Genomic DNA, 23,265 nt, shown 5'->3' with positions numbered 1-23,265 from the left:
TAATTGTTATGTGACAAGCAGCAGTGTGATATCTAATTCTATCTGTGAAACCTCCATCTCTCCATTATCAATGCTTATCTGGTCTGTCACTCTGCTGTTCTCCAAGGCCCCCTCCTCCACAGCAGACAGGTTGGCTGTGTCTTGTGGGGCAGTGTAGTACTCTGTCTCTCCTTGGAGTTCTGCACTCTCTTCTTCTGAAGGAGAGAAGGCAGAGAGTTATGAATGTGAGAAGTGGAATGTCCAGAGGGGATGAAAGGACAATATTTGTAAACGGTGAGTGTGAGGGTTGGGTGTGAAATGGCAATAAGATGAGGGTGAGTGTCATTGTTTGGCTGTTCAGATGGGGGTGTGAGGAGGTGCCCCAAGAGAGAGCAATGAGTGGAGTTGTAAGGGATGTTGATCTGAGGAGTGCTGTGCAGGATAATTTTGGGGAAATCAGAATTTGGGGTTGGTACCTGAAAGTGGGGCGTCACTCACCTTTTCTGTCCTTATGAGATTATTGAATCTCTTGTGACACTGAATCCAGCAAAGGAGCACACTCCTATTGTTTACTGCTTCTGTGACCTCCAGTCATGCCTGGTTTTTCTGAGAATCTGGCCTTATCTTCCCGTCCTCTGGAAACAACAGTTCTCTGTGGGCCCTCAGAGCCTGCAACATCAACTCTAGGGAAGGCAACTTTGAGGACAGTCTTTCTTGCCGCACGAAATTCATTTCTTCCTATCTTGACTCCATTCTCTCTCCACCTATATCCACGATTCCTCTGATGCCCTACATCATATCAACGATTTCCAGTACCCTGGCCCTAACTGCGTCCTCTTCACCTTGGACGTCCAATCCCTCTACACCTCCAACCCCACCAGGATGGTCCGAGGGCTCTCTGCTTCTTCCTTGAACAGAGGCCCGAACAACCACCATCCACCACCACTCCCCTCTGCCTGGTTGATCTTGTTCTCTCACTGAACAATTTCTCCTTAAACTTGTGCACTTCCTCCAAATAACATGTGTGGCTATGGGTACCTGCATGGGTCCTAGTTATGCCTGTCTCTTTATGGGATATGTGGAACATTCCCACAACAGGCCCCCTCCCACAACTCTTCTCTCGGTACATTGATGACTGTTTCGGTGCTGCTTTTTGCTCGTCTCGACCTCAAAAAATTTATCAATTTTGCTTCCAATTTATACCCCTCTATCACCATCACATGATCCATCTCTGGCTCTTCCCTTCCCTTCCTTGACCTCTCTGTCCCCATTTCCACTGATAGACTGTCCACCAATATACAGTACAAGACCACCGATTCCCAAAGCTACCTCAACTACAGCTCCTCACACCCTGCTTCCTGTAAGGACTCCATCGCATTCTCTCAGTTTCTTTGCCTTCATCGCATCTGTTCCGATGATGCCACTTTCCAAAATGGTGCTTCTGGCACATCTTCCTTCTTCCTTAACCGAGGATCCCTCCCACCCCGCCAAACTGTGGTTGGCAGGGCCCTCAACTGTTTCCACCTGTCTCCCGCGCCTCTGCCCTCACACCTTCCTCTCCCTTCCAGAACCATGATAGGGTCTCCCTTGTCTTCACTTTTCACCCTACCAGCCTCCACATTCAAAGGATCATCCTCCACCATTTCTGCCAACTCCAGCATGATTCCACCACCAAACACATCTTCCCCTCATCCTCCCCCATCAGCACTCTGGGACACCCTGGGCAGGATTTTCCCGTCGGCGAGTGGGCGGAACTTCCGACGTCACCCAGCCCCATTTAAATTTTCAGGTAGGCGGGGGCTCAGCAAAATCAGCTGTGTGCCTGCCGACAAGTCAATGGCCAATTGAGGCCATTGACAGAGTCATTAAACTAATTAATGGACCTGCCCTTCCAACCTTAAGGGGAGGCCAGGAGCCCTGGCAGGCATTAGAAAAAGCATGAAACCTCATCCATGGACGGGATGAAGTTTCATGTAGGTTTTAAAAAAATTAATTAAAGATTTTTAAAAAGTTATGGACATGTCCCAACTCATGTGACAGTGTCAGGGAATTTTTTTTTCTATTTTTAATAATTTGTACATTAGAGCCGATCTCCCTGAGGCAGCGCTTAGCCTCAGGGAGATGAGTGCACTCCTTCATGTACATGTGCGAAAGAGCGTACTCTCGGGTTTAAGGATTCCCCCTGCCTGCACAGGGAGCGCATTGCGCTTCCGTGCGGATGTCATGCTGGGCAGGCCTTAATTGGCCTGCCCACGTAAAATGGCGGCGCGCCCCCAATCAGGGGCGCCGATCGGAGGTGCGTCTCTGCGTGCCCGCACTTCAACTTCCCCCTCTGATGGGGGAGAATCCTGCCCCCTGGGTTCACTCCCCCATCACCCCCAACACCTCATCCCCTTCTCACTGCACCATCCCATGCAATCGCAGAAGGTGGAACACCTTCTCCTTTACCTCCTTCCTCCTCACCGTCCAGGGGCCCAAACACTCCTTTCAGATGAAGCAACGCTTCACTTGCACCTCCTTCAATTTGGTCTACTGTATTCGCTGCTTCCAATGTGGTCTCCTCTACATCGGAGAGACCAAACGCAGACTGGGTGACCGTCTGGTTACTTGCCATTTCAACACACCATCCTGCTCTCATGCCTCATGTCCATCCTTGGCCTGCTGCAATGTTCCAGTGAAGTCCAACGCAAACTGGAGGAACAGCACCTCATCTTCCGATTAGGCACTTTACAGCCTTCCAGATTCAACATTGAGTTCAACAACTTCAGATCATGAACTGTCTCCTCCACCCTCACCCCCTTTTTTTAATCCATTTTTTAAATCCCTTATTTATGACATTCATTTTATTTTTTATCCACTTATTTTTATTTTGATTCATTTACCTGTGGTTTTATCCCCTTTTTTTATCCCCTCTTCCAACCGATTTTCTATCCATTTTTTCCCCCCACCACCACCCCCTCACCCCACCCCATCCCCCACAGGGCCATCTGTTACTTATTCCATGTTGTCCTTTTGCACAATGCTATCCTTGTTCTGCTATTATCACACATTCTGCTTTCTTATCTTTATGCCACTATCCGCACCTTTTTTAGCACTAACCACTACCATTCACACTCCCTTTGTCCTTAGTTCATGACATCTTTGTCAACCACTCCTTTGTCCCCACCTATCGCTAGCCTTCTATCCAGTTCCACCTGCCCCACCCCCCTTAAACAGTATAAATTTAATCACATTTCCACTTATCTTCAGCTCTGAAGAAGGGTCATACAGACTCGAAGCATTAACTCTGTTTCTTCCTCCACAGATACTGCTAGACCTGCTGAGTTTTTCCAGCATTTGCTGTTTTTACTTCTTAAACTGAAATGAGGAGAAATTTCTTCGCCCAGAGAGTGGTGAGCCTGTGGAATTCGTTAACGCAGAAAGTCGTTGAGACCGAAACATTGTATGCTTTCAAGAAGGAGTTAGATATAGCCCTTGGGGCGAAAGGGATCAAAGGGTATGGGGAGAAAGCAGGAGCAGGCTATTGAGTTGCATGATCAGCCATGATCATAATGAATGGCAGGGCAAGCTCGAAGGGCCGAATGGCCTACTCCTGCTCCTATTTTCTATGTTTCTATGTAATACTGAATTGACATCCAATGGGGATTATTGCATCTGATGGATATGTAAGCCCCTCTCTCCCCCAGTATTGTGAAGTATAGGTGGGGCTCACCAACAACCCAAGGTGAATATATACCAGGTGAAAGTTAACAGAGTGTCATGTTTCATGAACGAATGATAAAGCATTGAGAGTTAAACCCTTTCTTAACCACTACCACCCTGCCACCTCTCCACCCCCAACCCCATTCCACCCTCTGCCATTTCCTTAGGTAGCATGTCAATATCTCAACAAACAGCTTTAACTCACTCCACCCAATGGTAGAAATCACTGTAGAGGAATTTTTGCTCCATATCTGATAAGATGTTGTGGCACCATTTCAACTGTATAGCTTTTGTAGCCATTTGAGGCACTCACTGGAGACAGTCAGGGGCCTCATGAATACATACAAATAATGGCCCTATGACCTTATTATAATCTCCATTTTAACTGAAAATCATGGACATTCAGCCCAATGTCCAAACTAACAGTAGAATTTAGCTGGATTGGTCTCTCAGATGCAGTGAAGCGCTATGTACTGCAGATAAGTTGATCATTCACAGGTGCTACTGTGCTATTTCACTAGCTAGAACAGTACCTAGTTTCCAGATTTTTTTTTGATAATGTTGACCTTAGCCTCAGTTAGCTCTAACTGCTTATTATCAACACAATTATTACTTTGGATGGAGAAAGAGGTGAATCAAAAAAGCAGCAGCAGTTGCCTCAGCAACCAGCTTGAGCAGCTGGTTATCTTATTAGATGAAGGTTTTGCTTATAGGAGGCCATACCCAGCACACTGGATCTGTAGGATATGAGTTAGTTTCTTGTATCTATCTGAAGAACATTATTAGGAGGCTACATTTCTTTAGGCAGGCTGTAAAAGTCACTAAACTTAACTTCTTAATCTTAACTTCTTTATCACTGACTCTTTCCAACCTGCTACAGGGGATATCTCCTGCGTATCCCTGTTTGCAGTGCTTGGCTGCATTAAACATGTCACTGATACCCTGATCATCTGGGCTACTCACTTACCCTCTCAACAGTCAACAGCAGAGAGCCCAGGATTTTGCCACTCTGGTTGGTTTCACTCATGCCCAGGGCATCACTATGCCATAAATGCACCAAAACACCAATCAATTATATCATGAACAGGAATTACCACTACTAAATAAATGCTCAGCTTATCTCCAACTACAGAAAGAGGATAATACAAGAGTGTGCAAAGCACCCAGCCAGCTATCACAGTAATTCTTTTGTGTGACACTCAACCATGCACCTGATATTCAAATCTTCCAAGAGCGTGACAGAATGTTTGCTGGTGCAAGGCTCATGACAACCCTTGACAACAAAGCAAGTCTGGGCAATACTTAAACACACAACTTTATTTTGTTCTTTATTTTCCTAATTATATCACCTTTCCTCAAATTGGTTAATCACATTGGACTGAGACTACACATTCCTGTGCGTGGCTGCTCATATTGTGGTTTGGCTGCTCATGCTGGGATATGGTTACTCATTCTAGGGTTTTGTTACTCACACTGGGTGTGGTTATTCATCTTTTGGAATGGTTACTCTTTCTTGCATGGTTACTCACTCCAGGATATTGTTATTCAAACTGGGGTACAGTTATTCACTCTGGAATATGGTTCTCATTACTTGATATGGTCATTATTCCAGGGTATTGTCATAATGACGAGAAATTGTGACTAAGTGATATCTACCCATAACTTCACCAGCTAACCAAAAACATGCTGAACTGTTTAAAGAGGACCTCTTTTTTTATAGACAAGAAAAGACACTGAAGACAAATGGCTGCCACAAGTCACCTGATGTCTGGAATTGTAAGTGGACCACTTCTGAATAGTTACTATATGGATTGCACTGCAGGCATGCCCTGACACGTTGCTCATGGAATTTCACACCTGGGAATTTCCACTTCAAAAAGGATTATTGAAGGGAAGATATTAAAATTGCAAAGTGCTGGACTTTAATCAACTGAAATCCTATCAAGACAATTGGGAACTTCTGGTCAGCCAGGATATATAAACAACAGATGCTCAAACCCCCTGTGGAGGATGAAAGAACCCCTTCTCCTGTTGGTTTCTACTGTTTTGAAACGTGTCAAAAGTTTCTGAGATGAAACATTAAAATATGATTACTTGTTCTACAACAATGACTACAGCAGACAATGTAATCAAATTCCTTTGGAATATACAGTGAACAAGACTTTAAGAACTGTGTTTTTCCAAGGAGAAGCAGAGAAGTCTGGAAAAACTGCTGATGGAGACGTAAGGAATTTCTCTCTCGCTCTCTCTCTCTCAAATTAAGTAAAGCCCTATCTCTACAGTCTAAAAATCCAGCACAAGAGATAGCGAATGTCTATCAGAAAGAACCCCAGGAAACTCATCAATTTCTGGAAGATGGATTACGGATTTAAAAAAAAAGGAAATTGTCTCCAGCAAATGCAGTTACATGGACTTCAATTAAACTCTGGGATTTTAAAGGAACCAAATAACTTAAGATGGCCACAATGTTCAACAATCTATGCCTCAAGGACAAGCAAAGGACTTAACCGTATATTCTTTTAACTTTTTATTTGAACTCTAAATTTCCTTACTTTTGATACGTGTGTGTGTGTGTGTGTGTTTGTGTGTGTGTGTAACTTCACATTTTTAATTTTTTTTCCCCTCAAGTTTGGTAGTTAATAAACTTGCTCTTTCTTTGACTCAAAAAAACCTTGTAATTCGTGCCATATTGTTCACTGCATAGATAATGAAAAAATACATTTGGATTTGGAAAGGGCATTCACAGGGAAAAGAAATGTAAATACTTTTGTTGTGACCAACCGAAGAGGCCGAATATGCTGGTGTAGGATTATTCATTCCTGGCTAGAGTTGCTCAGACCTATGGGACAATATGCATTTCAATAGCATTCAGTGAATCAACATCTTATTAAAAAGTAAATGGGTCAACACATTCCAACTAATGATTGAGAATTGTATGCATTAAAATGTGCCTTTTACCTAGATACAAAATCTAGATTAAGTACCAACTGTTTGGCACCCAACAAACTAAAGTTTCCATACGTAATCTAATTAGGTACATGAAACCTTTTAGGAAATGAATTATACTTTAAATATTCTGTTAATTTCCTGCTCCTGATTAGGTATCAAAGCCACAAATAACATCTTCTGTAAAACAGTGATCACAGTGCATTATCCCTATTCATCTTTTGCAACCTCACAACCAAATAATTGCCCTTTTTTTTCTTGTATTTCAGCGGATTGACTTGGATACCCCACCTCAAGTTGCAGACAGTTTTTCAAGGGTAATCGTGTTCAACAATGCTTTTCCATAAAGCTGTGGCATGTGAATCTGTCCCTGTGGCATGTGAATCTGTAATGTTAGCAGTAGAGTTAACTATTTTGTCCCTCTTACGATTGTGTTTGAGAACTTATTTTTTTGGAAGTTTAATAGGTGCATAGCCGAGTAGAATCAACAATAGTTTTATGAGAGGTAGATATCTTGTGAAATTGACCTAGATATTACTGGGTGCAGCAGAGTAATTGGAAGAATCTATTGGTTTAGGAAGAGACAACAGATTGCTAGTACTGCTGCAGCAACCCTAGTTCAGCACATGGTGATTAACTCTGGAATCGGCTATCAAAGGAAAGAGTTCAAAGCTTAACACTATTGTACGAGCAGTGCCACAGGTAAGAAAAGCCATGTTAAATTTTCATGGATGATATAAAATCATATACTTCTTGACCATTTATTTTATGAATATTCACGGTATCGTCATTTTAAATGGAATCACAAAGCCTAGCTCATTAACAGCAAGGCTGCACCAGCTGCACTGAAACCAAGTCATAAAGGAATATAATGCCACATTAAATCTATCTTTTTAAAAATAATTTTACCTAATTCTTTGCCTCATTAATTTTTAATATTTTATATAAACAGAATAGTTAATGGGAAACTAAGGGCTGCGAATTATATTTTCTTGTGATGCTGACTACGAATAACAAATAACATTATCAAATCCTTGGAATATTGCAATATGTTTACAACCAATGAATTGTTTTTGAATTGTTGTAACTGTTGTTATGTCGGCAAACAATTCAGCCAAGTTACACGGACTATGTCCCACAAAACACAAAGAAATAAATTACTGGATAATTATTTTTTGGTGGTCTTGGTGAAAGAGGAATATTGGCCAGTACACCAGAAGAACATCCTTTATAAAGTCATAGGGCCTTTTAGGTTCACCCACGTCATGGTATATCCAATGACAGGTTGTTTATGTGCATCTTGGCACATCTTAGATACCTGCGAAGGCGAGGAGTAGGGGTAGGAATGGAAGATGTGGCAGCTAACAGCTGCTTAGAGAACCAGGATGACATAAAAGTTTTGTAACTGGGCAATTGGCTTCATTTATAAGAGTGTCTGTTTGTTACTATACTTCCAGAAGTCCTTCAGGGTGCCCAGACCAAGACTCAGTGGGTCTCACCCCTATAATGACCTAGACACCAATTTCTTTGGAGAGTCCAATCCATGAGTATTCTGATAGAGGTCATCCTAAGAAGTCACAGGCCTCCTGTGGGGCAGACAGAACTGCTGTCGATCCCAGTGGTAATCGCCACCAGGGCTTTTCAGGATGGAGATTCTGGGCACTTCCAGATACACCCTGTTTCTCTGCTCTTGCCAAACCTCTCCCAGCCCCTTGACCATTGATTTATTATCCCAGGTCCCAAGGAAATTTGGGGACCAAGGTACTTACCTCTTGTTTGTAGTCTTAATTGCCTGCTTTTGCAATCAAACTGCTTAGCAAATGTCTGGTAGTTCCAGATTGAGAATAGCATAATGTATACTTTAAAATAAAAGAGTAAAACTAACATAAAAATACATGTTATTCAGTCAGAACATTAATTGTTAAATCTAAGAATTCCATTCTCATCAAACTAAGAAGAGATTACTCAGTCTGCTGTTTTGCAAGGAGCTCACAATTTGGAAAAGTATCAGTAGTAATCAGAGAAAGCATTGCAGTCCTTAATACCCCTGCTGACTCAATGCCAGGGAAGTAGGCTTTTTAAGATTGCTGACTTTATAGTGCATACTTGATAATGTGCCTTGTTAAAAAGCCAGCAGGATTCCATATTCCATTCCTGTGTGGCACATCTCTGTGGGAATCAGACCTATTTGTAGTTATGATAATAGTTCATTCACTCTCACAATTCACATATCTGGGCCTGTTAATTCCATCTGTATTCTCCCTTAATTTCCTTGCACTGAACTTTGAATACTCTCTGTATGAACAATGAAATCATAATTGACAGAGCTATATTATCCAGTGGAGTGCTCTGATAACAGTTTCACGCCATAGTAAATGACAATATATCAAGTTTCAGAGTTTTCACAACAAAGTAATATTTCAAACAATCCAGCATGGATATTGTCACCCACCAACTGCAACCTCCCCCACTCTCCCTTTTATCACCTGCCTGAAACCAATGAAAAGGAGTGTGGTTGGGCAGAAACTAACTTGAAATGGATATTATCTGCCGGCTTTACCTCCTTCTCCCACCTCCGATAGTTTCAAACCCTCCTGAGGCCCACTAGGATATTATTAGTAGGATGTGAATGAGGGCAAAGTTTTGGGGTAAGATCATCCGCTAGGTTTTCTGTCATCTCACTTTTCACAGAATCACAGAATCACAGTGTAGAAGAGGCCCTTCGGCCCATCGAGTCTGCACCGAAACGTGAGAAACACCTGACCTACCTATCTAATCCCATTTACCAGCACTTGGCCCATAGCCTTGAATGTTATGACGTGCCAAGTGCTCATCCAGGTACTTTTTAAAGGATGTGAGGCAACCTGCCTCCACCACCCTCCCAGGCAATGCATTCCAGACCGTCACCAACCTCTGGGTAAAAAATTTTTCCTCGCATCCCCCCTAAACCTCCTGCCCCTCACCTTGAACTTATGCCCCCTTGTGACTGACCTTTCAACTAAGGGGAACAGCTGCTCCCTATCCACCCTATCCATGCCCCTCATAATCTCCTACACCTCCATCAGGTCGCCCTCAGTCTTCTCTGCTCCAACAAAAACAACCCAAGTCTATCCAACCTCTCTTCATAACTTAAATGTTTATTCCCAGGCAACATCCTGGTGAATCTCCTCTGCACACCCTCCAGTGCAATCACATCCTTCCTATAATGTGGCGACCAGAACTGCACACAGTACTCCAGTTGTGGCCTCACCAAGGTTCTATACAACTCTAACCTGATCTCCCTACTTTTGTAATCTATGCCTCGATTAATTAAGGCAGGAGTCCCATATGCCTTTTTCACCACCCCACTTACATGCCCCTCTGCCTTCATAGATCAATGGACACACACAGCAAGGTCCCTTTGGTCCTCAGAGCTTCCCAGTGCCATGCCGTTCATTGAATACTCAATTGTCAAATTACTCCTTCCAAAGTGTATCACCTCACATTTTTTAGGGTTAAATTCCATCTGCCACTTATCTTCCCATTTGACCATCCCGTCTATATCTTCCTGTAGCCCAAGACACTCAACCTCATTGTTAACCACCTGGCCAATCTTTGTGTCATCTGCAAACTTACTAATTCTACCCCCCACATAGTCATCTATGTCGTTTATATAAATGACAAATAATAGGGGACCCAGCACAGATCCCTGTGGTACGTCACTGGACACTGGCTTCCAGTCACTAAAGCATCCTTCTGTCATCACCCTCTGCCTCCTACAACTAAGCCAATTTTGAATCCACCTTATCAAATTACCCTGTATCCCATGTGCCTTTGCCTTCTTTATAAGTCTCCCATGTGGGGCCTTGTCAAAGGTTTTGCTGAAATCTATATAAACTACATCAGCTGCACTACCCTCATCTACACACCCGGTTACCTCCTCAAAAAATTCAATTAAATTTTTTAGGCATGACCTCCCTCTGACAAAGCCATGCTGACTGTCCCTGATCAAACCTTGCCTCTCCAAGTGGAGATAGATACTCTCCTTCAGAAATTTCTCCAATAGTTTCCCTACCACTGACGTGAGACTCACTGGCCTGTAGTTCCCTGGCTTACCGCTACAACCTTTCTTAAATAGCGGAACCACATTAGCTATTCTCCAGTCCTCTGGTACCCCCCCCATAAATTTTAGCAGCCTATGCTGATATATGTTACAATCTCCTTGGAGACCTATAACTCTTAACGGAATCCCCACAATCCCAAAAGAACAAAAACCAAATGACAAGATTTCACTTTTAAAAACTTTTATTGTAACGAACCAATTAAAATCAACATAATTCAAACATTGATTTTTAGGTAACATATTTCAAACAAAAAGGTAAATTTCACTTAATCAATACAATAAAATTGTGCAGCACGTAGTTCCAAGCACTCCGATTACTTCCTGCACAAATGTAGGACCATGTGGAATCTCATAGTCCTTCCAACTCAGCTTTCGCTGTGTAGGATATCTCACTTTCCACTGAAACATTTTGGCCCTTAAGTCACATTTACCAGCAAACATATTGCATCTGAAGTCCCTGGACATAGTTATCACCAACAAGGCGCATGTCTACGAACCCTCCCTCATTTGTGTCACAACAGTCCTGATGGCACAGAATCCCCAGAGACTTGCTTTAAATGGTCTGTTGGTCTCTGGCAACACTGAAAGAGTGGTAATGGGTCTTGCCCAATCCACAACCCATTGTTCTTCCTGCCTTCACCTTTCTGCTCTTTGCAACTGTATAACACACATAGTAACACTCTATTCTCAGAGACCCGCTTCAACAGCAAGATCTGTTGGAAGACTGCCAAACAGAAAGCTATTCCATTTGGAGAGAACCTTACTGGTTTCCTCTTTACACAAATTCTCAATGTGTTCTGAACTGCCAAACACTGGCTGACCTGACCCCACTGCATTTATCTTTCTATTTACCCTTTACTTTTTAGCTGTTAACCCATGGCAACCTCAGGTCAAGCAGGTATTCCTTGAAACCTAATGATATAATAGTCAGGAAACCAATAAAATCTCTCTTAGAATACTCGCATGGCCCACTTTGGCCTTAAAGGGACATCGCAGAAAAGAAAATACAAGCTTTTCCCAGCACATGGGTCATCACCTATGGAACAGGTGGCCCCAGCTGTTGAAATGCAAATTTCAGAAAAAGATAAGAACATAAGAAATAGTAAGAGCAGTCAACCATTCGGCCCCTTGAGCAATCTCCACCATTAAATAAGATCATGGCTGATCTTCCTGTGTTTCGATTTCCACATTCCCATTTGACCCTGATAATCTTTGAATCCCTTGCCTAACAAGAATCTATCTACCTTTGCCTTAAAAATATCCAATAACCCTGTCTCCCCCACTTTTCTGAGACGGAGTCCAAAGTCTTCTGAGAGAAAAAAAATATTTTCATCTCTGTCCTAAAAAGGCGACCCCCTGGACTTACCCACAAGGGGAAACATCCTTTCAACATTCACCTTGTCAAGGCCGTTCAGGATCGTGTATACTTCAATCAAATCACCCCTCACTCTTCTAAACTCTAGTGGAAACAGCCCAGTTTGTCCAACCTTTCCCCATAAGTCAACCCTCTCATTCCAGGTATCAATCTAGTAAACCTCCTTTGAACCTCCAATGCATTTACATCACTCCTCAAATAAGGAGACTAACATAGCACACAGTATTCGAGGTGCGGTCTCACCAATGCCCTGTATAGCTGAAGCATAACATCCTTACCTTTATGTTCAATCCCTCTCGTAATAAAGGATAGCATTCCATTAGCCTTCTTAATTGCTTGCTGTACCTGCATACTAACTTTTTGTGACTCATATACTAGAACACCTAGATCCCTCTGCACCTCAGAATTATGCAGCCGTTCTCCATTTATGTAAGTGGCATGAAGTGAGGCCCGCTGCCTCTGGAGGGAGGAGCCAGGTGGCAACGGAGGTGGGCAGATGGCAAAGCCGGCAGCTCAATATACTGGGACAATGGCCCATTTGTAATGATGAATATTCCTGCCCTCTCAACTCCCCATGAATGTCCCATGCCCCTACATATCTCCATGCCACCTAATATCCCCATGCCTCCTCAAATCCTCCATTTCACTACAATGCCCCCTCATGTCCCCATACCCCTTCCAAACCCCCTCATATCCCCATGTCCCCTCCATGCCCTTATATTCCCCATGCCCCCTCTTATCTCCTACCTCCCCCTCATATCTTCTATCGCCCATTCATACCCTCTCAAACCCCTATTCCCCCTCATAGCCCCCAATATACCCCATGCCCCTTCGATGCTCACTATATCTCCAATCCCTATTCCATGCCCCATATCTCACATGCCCCTCTATGGCGCTTCATATAGCCATGCCCCAACTATAGCCCAAGCCCCTCCATTGTCTCTCATATTCCCATGCCTTCTCATATCCCATGCCCCTTCCATATACCCAAATATATCCATTCATCCTCCATGTCCCTCATATCCCCCGTGTACCCTCAAAGCCACCATGCCCCTTTCATGCCCCCGTGCATCCTTCATACCCACTCTTCCTGTATCTTCTATGTACAGAACCATTGAGCCATTGGCAAGCCTGACAATTCTTTGAAATAATCCTGAAAATGACACAATAACAAACACACTTTGAAAATTTACTTTGACGATAAGGAAACAGCTCATCTTACAACCTCATAAAAGTGTCTATCAACCACAGCCATTCATGATATCAATTTCAAAAAGCTTTTATCCATTTCAGATCTCTTAATCTTGTTTAAACAAATACACAAATCACATCAAAGAAAAAAAAATAATGTATTACTTTCACTCACCTGCAATCTGAATAAACATCGTCTTCTGAGTTCCGTGCATTAGTCCTACTTGGTGCTCAGCCAGGCATTCATAATGAGGCTATCTGGAAAAACAGATGTCTGCTTTTGCTGATACAATTGCCTTGCTTGCATGGCAGATATTCTTGTAGTGCAGAATGATTTCTAACACACTGTGGATTGTAGATCAGGACTATTCCATATTTACCCTTAAGCACATTGCAAATTAAAAACACGATCTAGAAGCATGAATGGAGCTGACAGAGTCATAATGTGTTGGCAATTATGGACAGTTAACTTCAGTTTGGTCAAACTTGGAGCTCCAACCCAAAGATCTACTGGCCTCTCCAAGCTGAACTGCTTGTCTCTGTGAGTAAAGCACACAGATAAACCCCGCACAAAAGGGGCAGTTCTCTGCAACCTACCTCCATGGCCATGTGGCACACTTTGGATTTTCTAATCAGAAATGTAAGTTAACTATATTTTACCTTCAAATCTACCCCTTTGATTCTGTGACCCACATGATTAATTTATATCTCTAACATTGTTAACACCCCTCTCTCCAGACTTCCTGGTTCCACCAAGGAACTCCCACATTTACAAAGGTGCTGTTAGCTTCTTTGATCTGGGAACTACATGAATAGTGGTTCACTTATTGAAATAACTGTAGACCTCCTGTCCCTACCAAAAGCACAAAGTTGGGCCATCTATTGTTTAAGTTTTCTCCCTTCTAATTCTAACCTTATGAAATAAACACTTTGAACTGTAATCACTGCGTGTTTGTTTAATTGCACTTACTTCAGGGTTGTTTATCAGTTTCTCAATGAGATGTTTCTATTTAATTTACATTTAGCACTTTAATCCCTGACATCAAAGTCATATTCATAAAACCAAAAGTTATACCTCTAAAATACACAAATTATGGAATCAGACATCCACAACAAAGGCAAGTATCACGCAGTTTGCTGATAGCTGATCAAAAAAGTTAAACATTGAGTTGGGCAGTTTCGGGGAAATCAATAGTCAAAAAATATGGATTTAACCTGCTAACGAGACCAGTGTGGTCTACTTTCTTATGTTCTATGTTACAAAATAGATTAAAAGTCCTGCAAACGTGACAAGTTATTTATAAATTAAATCTGTTGATGTATCTATTTCGTTAAACTGTTCATCAGTCCACCATCAAGAAAAGGCACATGGAGGAATATGTGAGACTCCAACATCCAAATGAAATTTAGCACATCAAATAAGATTATGGTCTTTGGTAGAAAAATTAAAAGAAACATAAGCTGCATCTTAGAAAATATACGAAAAATACTGAACGAGGTAAAAAAAAAAAACTTGAATTTATTTAAGTGCCATTCACAACTTCAGGACACCTTAAAGTAATTTACTGCAATATTGTTACTGCTGTAATATAGAAAACCTGGCAGCCAATTTTCACATAAGTTTCTAACTGTAAGTTATGACTAGAGGTAACAACAACTTTATATTTATATAGTGCCTTTGATCTAATGTCCCAAGGCACTTAACAGGAGCAAAACAAAATAAGACACCGAATCACCTAAGGAGTTATTAGGGCAGATGCCAAAGAGATATTAAAGGAAGAAACAAAAATAGCAAGGCGGAGAGGTTCAGGGAGGAATTCCAAGGCTTATTAATAGAAAACTAATACTCCTCCCCTCTTTAAAGAGATGACTTTTTTTTTAACGAATTGAGTTTAAAACATTATATCCAGAAACATTTTAAGGGAGGGAAAAGGGCAACAATTCTATTAGTCCACAAGTAAAAACAGAAAATGCTGGGAAAACTTAGCAGGTCTGGCAGCATCTGTGGAGAGAGAAACAGAGTTAACCGAAACGGAGGGAGCTGAAGAAGAGTCATATGGACTCAAAATGTTAACTCTGTTTCTCTCTCAAAGACCCTGTTGAGTTTTTCCAGCATTTTCTGTTTTAATTTCAGATTTCCAGTATCCGCAGTATTTTGCTTTTTTTTTAGTACAATACCACAATTCTGGTTCGTGTTTCATCCATGCTAACTGAATATGTTTGCAGTGCGGAAAACCTATCTGTCCTTTAGGAGATACACTATGTAAAGCATATTTACTCAATCAATAATGTTTTTGCACATGTACACAGCTGAGAACTGGCTGCCACACTCAAGGACAGGGCTGTCAGGTTGAATCCCTCAGTCTAGCAATAACCTATCCTTGGTTCTTTAGAACATGACCTCTACATTTGTGGGTCTTTGATCAGATTCCTCTAGTATTTGAGAAATTATCAGGAAATATGTAGGCAATTTTTGAAGCCTACTATTAAGACAGTATTCTGGGATTACTGTGTTCATAGATGGCTTGCACTGATAAAGACCAATGAACATAAAATGTTAGACACAGCCTGGTTGCCAGAACATTTGACTCATGAGAAAAATAAACATTATACTGAAATAAATACAACAGAAAGGGATATTTTCTGAACGAATTTTTACATTTTGCCCAAATTGGAACAATTCTGAATTGTAACAGGGTGCCCATTTGACCCAGAGCTGCTTTCCTCTTTTGTCTGTTCTGTGTAGGCATCAGTGCTGGTTTGTTAGAAATGTGCCCAAGGATTTTATCCCTGTGTGCTTTGTGGGTTTCTCATAAATAACTTTAAGATATTTCTTTCTCTAGAATTTTCCCATTTTTGTTTTATATCGTCTGTTCATGTCAGCCTGACTTGCCCATTCCATTTGGTGGTCTAATAATTCCAATGTCACTGGGAGTGTAGCTGTGGAGTTCATTGCCATGGCTGTCTGGTTGAGAGACATCCATGTTGTCTTTCTATGTATGTGGTTGGAGGGTCTAATTACATGCCAGTTCTTGGAAAGTCTTCTCACAAACTTCACAGAATATTTTATTCTGGACTTGGAATTCAGACAGTCCATATTTCAGGTGGGCGGAGAGAGCAAGCATGAGGGAAAACAATGCCAGAGACCAACAGACAAAAGCGATGGTGGGGAGTCAGCAGGAGTCAGAGAGAACAATGCTGAGGGAAAATAGTGCCAGAGACCCATAGATAAAAGTGGGAAGACAGCAGGCATAGAGTGAACCTGAGGATAAACAACAATAACTTTTAATTATACAGCACCTTTAACAAAATCAAATGTCCCAAGGCACTTCACAAGATCATTATAAAACAAACTTTGACACCAGCCACATGAGGAGATATTAAGTCAGATGAACAATAGCTTGGTTATAGAGGTAGGCTTTAAGGAGTGCCTTAAAGCAGGAAAGTGAGTTCAGAGAGGCAGAGAGGTGTAGGGAGTGTATTCCAGAGCTTGGGACCCAGGCAACTGAAGGCCTGGCAACCAGGGTGCAGCAATTAAAATTGGGTTTGCACAAGAGACCAGAATTAGAGGAGCTTAGATATCTCAAGGGCTGTGGGGCTAAAAGAGATTACACAGATAGGGAAGGGCGAGACTATAGAGGGATTTGAAAGCAGGGGTGAGAATTTTAAAAGCAAGTTGTTGCTTGACCGGGAGCTGACCTAAGTCAGTGAACACGGGGTGGGGTGGGGGGGCAAAGGGGAACTTTGTTGCAAGTTAATTCATAGGCAGCAGAGTTTTGAATGGTCTCAAGTTTAAAGAGGGGAGAATGTGCGAGACTAGCTTGGAATTTGTCGGAATAGTCAAGTCTAGATGTAATGAAGGCATGGATGAGGGTTTCAGCAACAGATGAGTTGAGACAGGGGTGAAATCAGGTGATTTTATGGAGATTGGACCCCTGGCCTTCGTGATGGTATGAATACGTGGTCACAAGCTTATCCGGGAAGCAAATATAACACCAAAGTTACAAACAGGCTGGCTGAATCTCAGACTGCTGCCAGGAAGAAGGATAGAGTTCATAACTAGGGAATGGAGTTTGGAGCGGGGACCTAAAAAAATGACTTCAACTTTTCCAATATTCAATTTGAAGAAGTTTCTGCTTATCCAATACTGATAAGTAGTCTGTTAATTTAGCAACAGTGGAGGAGTCCAGAAAGGTGATGGTGATGTGGAGCTGGGTATCATCAACGTACATGTAAAAATTGGAGTTCTACCTTCAGATGATGAGGGGCAGCATGCAGATGAGAAACATGAGGTGACCAAGGATAGATCATTGGGGAACACCAGAGTTAATGGTGCAAAGAAAGGATGAGAAGTCATTGCAAGTGATTCTCTGGCCACAGTTTGATAGATAAGAATGGAGCCAGATAAGAGCAGTCCCACCCAGCTGGATAACAGCAAAGGTGCATTGGAGGAGGGCGGTGTGGTCCACCAAGTCAAAGGTTGCAATCAGGTCAAGAAGGACAAGGAGAGAAAGTTTACCTTTGTTACAGTTACATAGGATGTATTTTGTGACTTCGACAAGAGTCATTTTCTCACTGGCATGGATGGAACCCCGGTTGGAGGGATTTAAACATGGAACTCCTGAAAAGATGGGAATGGATTTGGGTGAGGACAACACAGGAACTTTTGAGAGGAAAGGGAGTTTGGACATGGGATGGTGGGGGTCAAGGGTTGGACTTTTGAAGAGAGGAGTGGAAAAAGTGCCAGAGACCAACAGGTAAACGTAGGGAGTCAACAGCAGATGGAGAGAGCACTGGGAGATCAAGTCAACAAAAAAAAATGAAGGATGATGTCACAGGGCAGCAGGTAGGTGAACAGCTCTGAAGAAGCGTCACATTGGACTCGAAGCATTTACTCTTTTTCTCTCTGCACAGATGCTGCCAGACCTGCTGAATTTTCCCAGCACTTTCTGTTTTATTATGGAGGGTAGGTGATTGGTTGTTTGGACAGCTCTGAGAAAAGGAATGTAGAGCTGATGGAGTTCGGAGACAATGCAGCAGACTGGAGTGAGTCTCAGTGTAAAGCAGCAAGGATTGAAAAGAGAACTAAAAGAGCCATCAGCACGAGCAGAGAAGTAAAAGAGTAAGTGAATTAATAATAAGCATGTTAACGCTGAGCAGGTGTAGAGGAGTTAATTAAAATTAAATGTTTAGGAAGGTATTACCTAGACTCTAAAATAGGGAATAGAGATTTTTTAGATCATGGTGGGCAGCTGAGACCTGTTGCTTGCAATTCCTGTACCATGTGGGAACTTCAAGACACTTGATGCGTCTTGTAGGATCACTTGTCTAGGAAATGTTTCCAGCTGCTTGAGCTTGAATTCAGAATTTTGGAACTTGAGGGGCAGCTGGAGTCATTGCAGAGCAGCAGGATGTTGTATTATTATAATGATATAACATAATACCTCAGGCTTACTTACTTTATCAGACACAAGGCATCAATCACTCATAAGGGATTGGGTAGACATGTTGTGGGTTCAATTATTAAAACTAGGCACATGAGAACAATTATACATAGGTATAAAGCTTGAAAACATCAGAACTATGTGTGTGCTCTGCTCAAAGGAAAAGTGGAACTAAGACTGGATCATAATGACACATTTCCCTTCTAGTGATGTCATACTGATATCCTTTAATCCTTTAACATTCCCCTTCCTTTTTAAAAATACATTCCAAAGAAGTATAACTAGTTACAATACATGTTCATGTTTAGTTACTATTATGTAAGTGCATAGAACTGATGAATCTATGAGTCTCTAAAGCGTAAAGGTAATCTGCTAGTATGTCCAGATCTTGTGATGGTTACCTTGTCTGCAGGTTTCTTTAATTTTTCACAGTGAACATTGTCATCCTTGGGTGTTGTTCCTGGTTGCATTTGGAATCTTGTTCCAGCTGCAGTAGGACTGTATGGTGGGTGAGGAGCTGGAATGGATCTGAATTATCCTCGGATACATCTCACCTCTCTTTGTGGGTAATGACTTCATAGGACCTTGGTTCTAAACAAGTCCTTGTCACCTCAGCTGGTTGCCACATACCTTCTGTGGGATCCTGGATGCAGACTTGTCCCAGCTGTAAACTTGACAATTCTGTACATGCATTTATATCATGCACGTTGGCCATCTTCTCTTGAAGTTTTAAAAGTTGCTCTCTAGTTTCTGAGACAATAGAATGGATAAGAGTAGATAAATTGGTACGTATAGGTCTGCCAAACATAAGCTCTGCTGGTGATGGAATAGTTGTACTTAAAGGTGTTGCTCTCAGATGTAACATTACAATGTGTAGGTCTTGTTTGGTCTGTCTACATTTGAGATTTAGGCATATCACCATGCGAGTCATTCATTCAGCCAGGTCATTAAATCGAGGGTAATGAGGTGAAGAAGTAGTGTGATCAATATTCTGCTTCTTACACATATCTGAACTGGCTTACCGATAAATTACAGATGGTTATCTGTAATGATCTCTCTCAGCTCACAAAATAAACTGAAAAATAGCACTTAGAGTGTGCACAACAGTTATGTTGATGTTTTGTTGAATAATGGGGTACTTGGTAAAGTAGTTGATGATGATGATAAAGTCAGTGCCATGGAAATGAAAGAGGTCAGATGCGATTTTGGACCAAGGATGGATAGGAGCTTCATATGGAATCAATGGTGTTTTGTGCTGACTTGGCATATGCTCTTGACATTTCTTGATGACAATTTCATACCTGACCAACTGACTGCCTCTCTTGCGAGTATTCTTGTCCAATCTATGCCCATATGTGAGTGATGCAGTTGTGGTGGAATATCAGGTCGCAAAGATTTCAGTATGATGACCTGCCTGCCTTTAGAAATGATTCCCCAGGAGATGCTTAGCTCATCTCGATAAGGGCAAAATGGTCTCATGTGTTTGTGGACATGCTGAACTGAATCAGGCCATCCTTCAATGATGGTTTTCCATAGATTCTGTAGTATAGAATCTTCTGTTGTTTCTTCTTGTATCTGCTGGAATTTGCTTTGCGTAATATGTACCAGATCATGCGGTTGATGTGACTTGAAAGACATTCTGGTTTACAGCCCGAAAGAAAGTTGCTGAAAACAATATCATCCGAATGGGCTATGAAATGTAGTAAGCACTTGGGATTTCTCTGTGAAATATACTGACCAGTAACAATGCTTGGCTTCAAGAAGAATTTGGCACCTGAAAATCTCAGCTTTAACTCTTCTAATGTGGGTATTTTGTAAGGATAATGTTTCAAAGCTGCGTTTAAATGATGAGGATCAAGGCATACTCTTAATGATTCATTTTTCTTTATGACAATTGATTGAGTTACACCAATCTGTATGCTATTGTGCTCTTCTAATGAGGCTGTCTTTCTTCATTTTGTCTAGTTTGACCTTCAATTTGTCTTGTATGTGGATGCTGCACTTACGTGGTGGATCAGTTTGCGGTCATTCATTCTCCCACAATGTAATGTTGCAGCTTCTTTGAAACTGACACTTCTGTCAAAAAAATATTTGCAAATTTCCATGTTAGGTTGTGAACTGAGGTGATAGGAATAGTTTCTGAGGTAGATCTCCCTTGTGATGTCTGACTGATTCCATGGATTGTTACCAGTGTGAAATCACGACATGCCAGTAGACTTGTAATTGCTGGGCCTTTGGATTCCACAATGTAGAATATCTGTGACACCCAGAAGGATTATACTTGTACTCCAGGACCATGGATCCTACACGTGGGATTAGTGAACTGTTGTACTCTGAGGTAGGTTTTGCCATGGCCTTCCATATATATGTCTTTTAGAATTTGCAGGGGAGAGCATGCTGGCACTTAGGTAGAAGTCTCACCTCGGAGAGCTGCCAGTCAATTTGATTGGCAGGCAACTCTGTAGTCCCAGCAGTGTCATTGGGATTGGTGGCCACTGCTGGGCGCTCACCAGGTTGAGTGCCAGCACCCAGAGGACCAGTTAAGTCCGGTGCCTCATGGTGGGAGAAGGCAGGAGATGACACACTGGGGTGGGTTGCGAGAGGAGTTACAGGTCCTGATGGTAAGGCCTTGGGGGAGAGAGCACCCAGGGGTGGGTTGCTGACTGTGGGGGGTGCGCCCGATCGGGAAATGGGGGCCAGTGATGGAGGGCCGCCCCCCACCCCGCACTTACACCTGAGGCTAGAGCAGGGAACCTGCCATATGTCCCCCATCCCTGAACTCCTGCCTAAAAATTGATCCTTGTCAGTTGAATTCTTCAAGCAAAAGCCAAACCATATATACTATGTTGAGAGCAGAAGTGATGAGGGAAAAATGATGAGCAAAGAGAGCATATGAGAATAGAATTGCAGTTAACACAAAATGGAACCCTGAAATGTTCTACTGGCATGGAAATAGTAATCAGATGGTAAAAGGTGGGATAGGTCCTATTTAGTACTAAATGGGTGATCTGTGCATCTCTAAAGATGCAGTGCATTCCTATAACACCTAATAAGTACTTTATTTCAGTGTTTACTAAGGAAGAGGACACTGACAAAATATCGGTAGAAGCTGTGAGGGTAGAGGTAATGGATAGGGTTAAATTGATAGGCAGGACATACCGGAAAAGATGGCTATGCTTAGATTGGAAAAGTTGCCTGCTCTCACAGTCTTTATCAAGAGCCTCATAAGCTTATGAGGGAAGAGAACCTCTCTTCTCCTCTTCATATTCTGCACCAAGACATCAAGTGCTGCATCAAAGAACCTTGGAGCATGTCCTTTGGCCAGTTGTACCACTTGCACTTTCCTTCCTGTTCAGAGACTCTTCTCTACTAGTATCAGTCCTGCTGCAGCCAGAATGCACCTCCCCTTTAAGAGGTTCATGTTGACATTAAGTAGGGCAGGCTAGCATTAAGTAGTGCTGGCACCACACGAACTTGGGCCCCCTGCTGAGGCTTGCAGCCGCTCAGCAGCACACTTGGCACTGGGTTGCACGCCACTGTCATTTAAATTAGAAGGCAGCATGAAATCTTCTTCATTATGAAATGCCCTGGGTTAATCACGAATTGTGATCCTATGCTAATTTTTGGGCACATTCCAGTTGAGTGCTCCCTGAATTTGTGAAATGTGCTGCAAAAATGAATGTTCTTTTTCTCTTTCTCTTTTCAAAACTGAATGCTGGGTTCAAATTGAATTTACAAAATTTCTTCCTTGAAACATAATGAACATAAATGAACTTCTTTAGGTAAATGTTTCCTTTCTGGATATGTTTTTGAGGAAGAGAATGAGTTTTTTAACCATCTGACTTGGTTTATATATTACAAATAAAGTTGATTGGATTTTAGAGGCTTATCTAATTTCTGATGAGAACAGTCTGGTTTGGGTATGTTGGTTTCAATGAAAATGAGTTGCTTTAGTTCATAAATGCATTGATTGCAAAAAATGTGTTTTGGTTTCACAGGAATATAACAGTTTTGATTTATAAGTTATTAAGTAATATTTGTTTTCGGGAAAATGGATTGAGTGATATACTGTATTCAAGGCTTAAAGGCTTCTGAATGGTGACAAATTTCTGAGAACAGCCAAATTTGAGGAGGATACTCCATAAACCTTCATGGCTAACAGAGTCAAAGGTTTTCTTGAGGTTGAAAAAGGCCATGTACATTGGATGGTGCTGTTCCTTCTATTTGTCTTACATTTGTAGCGCAGTGAAGATCATGTCGGTGGTACCTCTCTGGAAGGAAATTTCGGCTACAGGAAGGAGACAATTGAGGAGAATCCTTGCAATGATCTTCCCTGTGGCAGACAGCAGGGAGACTCCTCAGTAGGTACTGCATTCTGACTGGTCTCCTTTCCTGAACATAGTCATGATTACAGTGTGCCTGAGAACTCCTGGGATGCACCCACCTTCCAAGAGGAGGGATATGAGGCTGTGCAGTCTTGCCAGGAATGAATCTCCACCATGTTTTAGAATTTCGGTGGGAATTCC

The sequence above is a fragment of the Cetorhinus maximus genome, chromosome 2 (genome assembly GCF_964194155.1).
Source record: "Cetorhinus maximus chromosome 2, sCetMax3.hap1.1, whole genome shotgun sequence".
Classification (NCBI taxonomy): domain Eukaryota; kingdom Metazoa; phylum Chordata; class Chondrichthyes; order Lamniformes; family Cetorhinidae; genus Cetorhinus; species Cetorhinus maximus.
This window is presented reverse-complemented; position numbering follows the sequence as displayed.